Source organism: Lethenteron reissneri, chromosome 26, assembly GCF_015708825.2.
Source record: "Lethenteron reissneri isolate LAM-NWPU_2019-01 chromosome 26, ASM1570882v1, whole genome shotgun sequence".
NCBI lineage: Eukaryota > Metazoa > Chordata > Hyperoartia > Petromyzontiformes > Petromyzontidae > Lethenteron > Lethenteron reissneri.
In genome coordinates, this window is record NC_083804.1 from 16,453,197 (window position 1) to 16,461,502 (window position 8,306).

Genomic DNA, 8,306 nt, shown 5'->3' on the forward strand with positions numbered 1-8,306 from the left:
AGAAGGAGAGCGAAGGGAGAGAGATATGGAGAGCGACAAAGACTGGGGAGAGAGTGCAGAGAGAGAGATCGCGCAGAGGGAGAGCGGGGAGAGATAGAAGGAGAGCAGAGGGAGAGAGATATGGAGAGCGAGAAAAGAGCGGGGGGAGAGAGCAAGGGGGGGGGGGTAGGTGGGGGAGCGGAGATGGAAGGTGAGAGAGAGAGAGACAGAGTGGGCATAGAGCGTACATATATACATACGTAATACATTACGATGGGTCAGCTTCGCGGTGGTTGAAACGCAGCACCCACATCACTGCGATTAAACACTACGGCGTCGTTAAGTTAAATACAGCCGGAGCGTCACTGTGTCTGTGTGTGTGTGTAACTGTGTGTGTGTGTTACTGTGTGTGTGTGTGTTACTGTGTGTGTAACTGTGTGTGTGTAACTGTGTGTGTGTTACTGTGTGTGTGTTACTGTGTGTGTGTTACTGTGTGTGTGTGTGTAACTGTGTGTGTGTGTTACTGTGTGTGTTTCTGTTTGTGTGTGTGTCTGTGTGTGTGTCTGTGTGTGTGACTGGCTGGGGTGAATAACAATGACAAATGATCCACCTGCACGCGTGATCACGTGAGAGTGAAAAACCCGCGGTGCAACCTGGAGCCATGAACCACCGCTGTTTTAACACACGTACACACACGTACACACACGTACACGTATACACACATACACACCTACAGACACACACGTACACACACGTGCACACACACACACGTACACACACACGTACACACACACGTACACACACGTACACACCTACAGACACACACGTACACACACACACACGTACACACCTACAGACACACACGTACACACACGTGCACACACACACACGTACACACACACGTACATACACGTACACACCTACAGACACACACGTACACACACGTGCACACACACACACGTGCACACACAAAGACAAAGATCCCCCACATAGCCTTCATAGACTGTTGGGGCAAGTGTTGCTAACGAGCACCATATGAAGGTCGGAACGGTACACAGCCGCCTTTGTCTCGCTAGTTGCGATGTTTGCGCATCGCACCAGGTACGAATTTGAGGCTGAGTCAACATAGGGGAGACCCAGGACCGATACAAATATTCGCCACCGGTGTTGGTCGTGAGTGGGAATCGTACTTGGGCCACCGGGTTCGTAGCGTCACCACCGCTTCCCACTACAGTACCCGCCCGCTCACCCGCCCGCTCACCCGCCCGCTCACCCGCCCGCTCACCCGCCCGCTCACCCGCCCGCTCACCCGCCCGCCACACTGCACGTCAACCCCAATTCATTTTCAGATTTTTCCACTCGCGCTGCTCAACTTTGAAACTCCCTCCCCATCCATTGTCTCTTTTTTTCGCAAGCTCCTACAATAAATAACCTTGCTCCGTTCCAGAATAACGCGGTGTGCAGCTTTTTTATGTTGGCACTTTTTTTATTTGGGGCGGCGGGGGGGGGGGCTTTTTGGGGCTTGTGTCATTTACAAATTCTTCACGGGCTAGCCCAAACTTAACCCAGCCCTCACCCTGACTTAACTCTAGCCCCAACCCCAACCCAGCCCTCACCCTGACTTAACTCTAGCCCCAACCCTAACCCAGCCCCCACCCTGACTTAACTCTCGCCCCAACCCTAACCCAGCCCTCACCCTAACATACCTCTAGCCCCAACCCTAACCCAGCCCTCACCCTGACTTAACTCTAGCCCCAACCCTAACCCAGCCCTCACCCTGACTTCACTTTAGCCGCAACCCTAACCCAGCCCTCACCCTGACTTAACTCTAGCCCCAACCCTAACCCAGCCCTCACCCTGACTTAACTCTAGCCCCAACCCTAACCCAGCCCTCACCCTGACTTAACTCTAGCCCCAACCCTAACCCAGCCCTCACCCTCACTTCACTCTAGCCCCAACCCTAACCCAGCCCTCACCCTCACTTCACTCTAGCCCCAACCCTAATCCAGCCCTCAGCCTGACTTAACTCTAGCCCCAACCCTAGCCCAGCCCTCACCCTGACTTAACTCTCGTCCTAATTCTAACCAAGTTCTAGCCCCAGGGGGTCGGCGACCTGCGGCTCGTCAAGGACCGCTTCGTGACGTCATTAAGGAACCACCGTCTCGTGCTCACTCACGTGGCATTGCGCCTCTTGAAATCTTGAGGGATTTGTTTTCGTTTTTTTTGCCGAATTCTAACAAAATTGCCTCTTCTTATTTTAGTTGCCGCCCTCCTTGGGCTCGCCCCCTGCCTCTCTTCTCCGCTCTGATTTCAGTTTCCTCCTCTCCGTCAGCTTTCTTCCTTCATCTCTTCTCGGGTCTCCGCTCTCCAACCCCTGGTGGGCGAGCTTTCTCGTGCGTAGCCCCTGCTACCTCGGAGTCGCCTCCCACTCCACGTCCGACAAATCGCGACTCCATCACAGTTTTAGTATGATTAAAAATCGAACTAAAGACCGTTTTTATTTATCCAGACATACGCGGACATATATATATGAGTAATCACATTTTGGACATTTGATCGATGTGGAGAAGTTGCGATCGTCCTCTGGGATGTTGAGATTTCGCTGTCGTGAGAACGTTTTTGCAGTTTGTTCGTGCTCCTTTTGGATTGACGAGATTCATTTTATTTCCTGATATTCATTTTAATTTTCTTGAGAGTTTTGCCATTTCTTGCTCGTAGCTTTGTGCACAGGCGTAGGCTTTGGTGCCTTATATATAATGAACGTGCAACTTTGTGGGATGTAATTGGCATGAATGACGCTATATAAAATTACATTATTTTTTTTATTATTATGCTCATCAAACGTGATTTTATAATTAAGTAGATGTCGCATTTTACATGTAGAACTACAATAGCCAAGGTAAGTTTACAATAAACTACTAGACTAAACATTTTATTTTATTTTACATACTGAGCTGCACAACTGCTTTTCAGAAGCGACCTGGTCACAAATGATAGCTCAACGAAGTGGCTCATCACGTGCAAAATTATATCAGCCACACACTCGAAAGGTGTGAACGTTGATGCTAAATGTGGAGGTAAAACAGCGGAGGACCCGGAGAAAAAGCCACGCGACCACTGGGAGAGAACCACGCAAACTCCAAATATATAGCAGGCGTCCAGGGTGGGGATCGAACCCACGTCCATCCTGTATACAAGGAGAGGTAGTTAACATCTCGCCACCGTGGCACCAATGGAGTGTGTGGCATCGCGCGGTTTATACGGAGTGCTCGTGCCGTCAACGTCTGGTGACTAAGCAGCATTTGGTCCTGGTCAAGCCTGGCTCTGATCATGAAATCAATTAATACAAAAATAAATAAATACACCCCCCCCCCCAACACACTCGTCAAGACCACTGCTTGGTCTTCAAAGAAAAAAACGAAAAATGGCATTCATGAAAAATAAGACGAGGTTTGTACCCTTTGTGGCAAATAAAACTGGAGGTGTTGAGGTGTTTGAACACCAAGTCCGCACACCTTTTGCAAGTCATCATGTCTGCATTGACCACACGTACTTTGTGGCAAAACGTGCAAACAGGCGTGCTCTGATAAATGCACAATGTCTGCATTGTTCTTTGACACTGATTGGCCTACACCAGAGACAGCCCCAGTGCTACACCAGAACACGCCAAAGGGCGAACAGCGCAACGGCAGTGCAAGTCCCAGAGCACTTACAGCTCGGGGCGACCACTTGTATCCACGGGACCTTTTTGCCAGTACCAGAAATTGTGAAAAATAAGAATAGGTTTAAACACCTATTTCCCTATTCTTTGGTTCTTTCGGTAAAGTCACGTATAAAGATAAAATAATAAATTAAATAATAGCATACGACGTTTCGATTGCAACACAAGCAATCATCATCAGGTATAATGAAATAGCAATATAACATCTAACCAGAAAACTATAGACAGACATATAAGCAAACAGATATCACCAAGATACATAGAGCAACACAGGTACAGAGAGGGGGGATCGTCTCTGTGGGGTGGCCTTAAATAGACAGAGGGGGGCGGAGGCAGAGAGGGTAACCCCCACATTTTTTATACTGGCAAAAAAAGGTCCCATAGATAAAACACACTTATAGTTGACGTTTCGGACAATGGCCCTTCTTAAAAACAAATGACTGCCGATGAAGACCCAGAGGGTCGAAACCGGCCCAGCGTGGTGCTTGCGTAATCAAACGCTGCCTGCTGCTTCGTGACAATGTTTGGAAAGGCGTCACCAAACTGGTAAACACATCAAACGCATGTTGTCTTCGTCTTCTTGGTTCTTTCGGTAAAGTCACGTAGAATGGAAATAATACAATAATAAAAATAAAATAATAACATTATTTAAAACATAAAAAAAATATTTTCTTATTTTCTTATTTTTTTATTTCCATTCTACGTGACTTTACCGAAAGAACCAAGAAGATTAATCCCTGCAGTCACGAAAGCTTTAAATCGAAAGCATGTTGTGTTGTTTGTGTTTAGAGACGCAGAATGGAGTTGGGGGAGGAGGGGTGACCCAGTGACCCCCGTGAGTTATCTCTCAATTAGGGGGACCCCTCTCTGTGCGTCCAGCGGTTGGATACTGGGGGCTGGTCCTGGGCCTCGCGCCAAGATCCGTGGTGTCAGAGTGACCTCTAGCGGCCAGAGCGGTAGTATGACGAACGCGTAACACCCAACACGATTCGTGAATTTAAACCATCCTCCTCCCCACCTCTTCCCAAACACGACGGCCCGTGTCTTCACCAACCATCTTCACCCTGCGCATCTCGAGCGACGTAGTGTCTGTCGTCAGTTTGTTTTTGGCCGAACCAATAATCGCATGGGGAAAATAAATCGGTGAAAAAAAAACGGTCTCGAGCAATAAGCGTACAATGATTACCTTTCTTGCCAGGTAAGGACTACTGAGCTAGTTCATTCTCTCAGATGTGATCTGACCACAAACGATAACTCGACGAAGTGGCTTGTCGTGTGGAAATTGATAGCAGCCACATACGCACGTTTCTAAATGTGCTGGGAAAAAAACCGGAGGTCTCGGAGAAAAGTCCACGCGACCACGGGGAGAGACACCACAAACTCAAAATAAACCGGTGTCAGGGTCGGGATCCTATTCACGTCCTCTTGTAAACCAGGCGAGGTAGTTAACGTCTCGCCACGTGTTCGTCCGTCCCTCCAGCCAGCCAGCAAATCTTTTTTTATTATTCTGAGAGCATTACACGAAGGGAACTACCACGGAATCTCTATTTATACCGGAGAAATCCGATGCGCAATGAAGCTCTTTTTCGGACGTTGAAACAACGGTGCAAGTTTCTGGCGCAGTGACGCTGTGTGCTGACGTCATGCATCCTCCCCTTGCGCCCCCCCCCCAGTGACCCCCCACCAGATTGAGATGTCTTGCGAGGCCAGCATATCACGGTTTGGTTCCGGCTTGTCAAAAGCCAGTGGGAAAAGAATACCACCCGTGCCACGAATGGGCCCGCGCTGGTTCGGCTCGGATGTGCCAGTGGGAAAGGGGCCACGACGTTCCACTACAGAGAAGTGCACATTGGTCAAGAGTCCAGCATCTTTCAACTATTTATTTTATTTTACCAGGTAACGCCCACTGAGCTATGTAGCTCTTTTTCAGAAGCGACCTGGCCACAAATGATAGCTCAAGTGGCTTATCACGTGGAAATGTATAGCAGCCAAATGTTTCTTAATGTGGCGGGGGAAAAAACCGGGAGGACCCGAAGAAAAATCCACGCGACCACGGGGAGAGACACGCAAACTCCAAATATGCAGCAGGCGTCAGGGTAGGACTCGACCCCATGGCCTCCTGTATACCAGTCGAGGTAGTTAACATCTCGTCACCAAAGCACCCTTCTTACGCCACCGAAATCCAGCATCCAATGAACACGCGGGATGGATAAGCAATACCATCGTAGTGAGCACAGTACACACAACACACCAGCGTACACACACGTGCCACAGGTGGACACACCTCAACGCCACGGTATAGACGACAGGGAATAGCGCAGAACACGCAAGCACACGCAAAACCAATGTGTATGCTTCGGAGCCGTCCATAAATGACGTCACGCGATTTTGAAGATTTTTGACCCCCCCCCCCCTCGTCACACGGCGTCACAAAGTCAGACCCCCCTCAAATATGACGTCACAAAGCTCTGCCCCCCCCCCCAAATAAAACATGCTTCAAATCGCTTTAAACTATTGTCATTGTAGGAGAAAATATTTATTAAAACGTCTATTTGATTAAGTAGAACGTGTTGTCTATATTTAAAGTTGCGCATTTTGATGTGACGTCACATTTCTCACCCCCCCCCCTCCTCGTCACACATCGTCACAAATGTCTGCCCCCCCCCCCCCCCAGGTGCGTGACGTAATTTATGGACGGCCCTTTACCACTGTACGTGACATAACACCCGATTAGCACGGTTGGCTACTACGTACGGCGCGAAAGTTCAACACACACAACATGCCAGACATATGTGCAGTCCTTTTTATTTACAAGTATTGCGTACACAAATACATTTCAATTACAAATAGTAAATAATAATAATGACATTACACAAAATGTTACTAAAAGTGGCTGTACATGCAACAATCAAAAAACGGAGGCTGCAAAAGCAGTGAAAGGGTGGAGGAGGGGGTTCTGATTTGGGTCGCAGTGAACTGTACACGATGGAGAGTTGGGGGAGGTGGTGTGCACCGGTAAGGGGGGCAGGGGGGGGCAGCACGTGTTGACTCGGCGATTGCAAATGCGCGACTGCCTCTCGAAGGTCACGTGACTCCGACACGTTACCCGCGCGGCTCCCCCCCCCCCCCCGCCATGCCTCACGGTTCAGAATCAAGAATCTTTATTTCGACCGGAGGAATCCGATGCGTTACCAAGCTTCTTTTCACAGATGTCCGGATACGGGGGGACGGGGGCTCCCAGCGGATCTGCTAACATGAAGCAAGGATGGGGTGGCGGATGGGGTGTGGGGGGGGGTCTGTTCACAGCTGTGGGAGTAAAAACGGGGCTGGAGCGAGGGTAATTTATTAAATAAGTTACGTAAATAAAAACAAATAAAACGGCGAGCCATTTGGACTAGTGCGGAACACAGCTACTAACGGACAGACGTGACGACTTTGAAGGGAAACACGAGCAGGGGAGGAGGGTCGGGAGGGGAAGTAAAACAAACGAGGGCAGCATCGCACGGGGCAGCAGGCAGAGCACGAGGGCAGAGCTGGGAGGCAGAAGGAGCGATCGGAGGGGCAGGGATCAGAGGGGCAGGGGGGAGGAATCGATGGGGCAGGGGGCAGGGATTAGATAGGGGGGAGTGATCAGAGGGGCAGGGATTATAGGGATGGGGGGAGTGATCAGAGGGACAGGGAGCAGGGGTTATAGGGATAGGGGTGAGTGATCAGAAGGGCAGGGTAAGTGATCAGAAGGGCAGGGGGAGTGATTAGAGGGGCAGGAGGAGTGATCAGAAGGGCAGGGGGAGTGATCAGAAGGGCAGGGGGGAGGGGTCAGAGGGGCAAAGGTGAGTGATCAGAAGGGCAGGGGGAGTGATCGGAGGGATAGGGGTGAGTGATCAGAAGGGCAGGGTAAGTGATCAGAAGGGCAGGGGGAGTGATTAGAGGGGCAGGAGGAGTGATCAGAAGGGCAGGGGGAGTGATCAGATGGGCAGGGGAGAGTGATCTGAGGGGAGGGGGCATGATAGAGCGGTGGGTGCACTCCCTGGTTACATTTATAAAAACCATCAGAGCACAGGGGTTTTATTCATAATCAATTGTCACGTGATGTAACTAACGCTTGTCCCCTCGTCACAACGATAACCAAGTCTACTTGGGCTACATGAAAAACCACCGCCTTGGACTACAGCTACACCACACGACAGCTACGGCTTCGCCACTATAGTGGGTCCTCTTGAACACAGCGATTTGGAAAGTCATAATAAAAAAAGAAAGAAAGCTATTTACACTGCATAGAAAGCACTGCAGGTCTAGAGCACTACTGTGACTGCTGGAGAAGCATCGTACAGACAGAAGGAGCTGCAGAGGCTCGCACCCTGCTCGACGTGGCAGCCTACGCCACTGGGGGCTCTGCACGGCCTCACTCTCAACACCAGACGGGAAAACAAAACGGCGTAATACACCTGTGAAGGACATACACACGATCACTAAGCACCCTCCGCTTGGATACTCCAACGTACGCCGCCACAACGCCAAACAGGCCCGCCCCAATCCGCTGTTGGTCTCGGTCCACTCCCCGAGGGGCGAGGAGGAGGAGGAGGTGGGGCTGACGCCTCGTCATCAC

General features: G+C 50.2%; 1 protein-coding gene across 1 annotated transcript in view; it reads right to left on the reverse strand.

The window, feature by feature from the left end:
- Positions 1–6,489: 6,489 nt before the first annotated feature.
- Positions 6,490–8,306, reverse strand: part of LOC133348026 (casein kinase I) — an 18,352-nt gene continuing 16,535 nt past the window's right edge. The window contains exon 11 of the mRNA XM_061560840.1: positions 6,490–8,306. This exon is cut by the window's right edge and continues 71 nt beyond it. The gene's annotated coding sequence lies outside the window, so the exon portion shown is untranslated.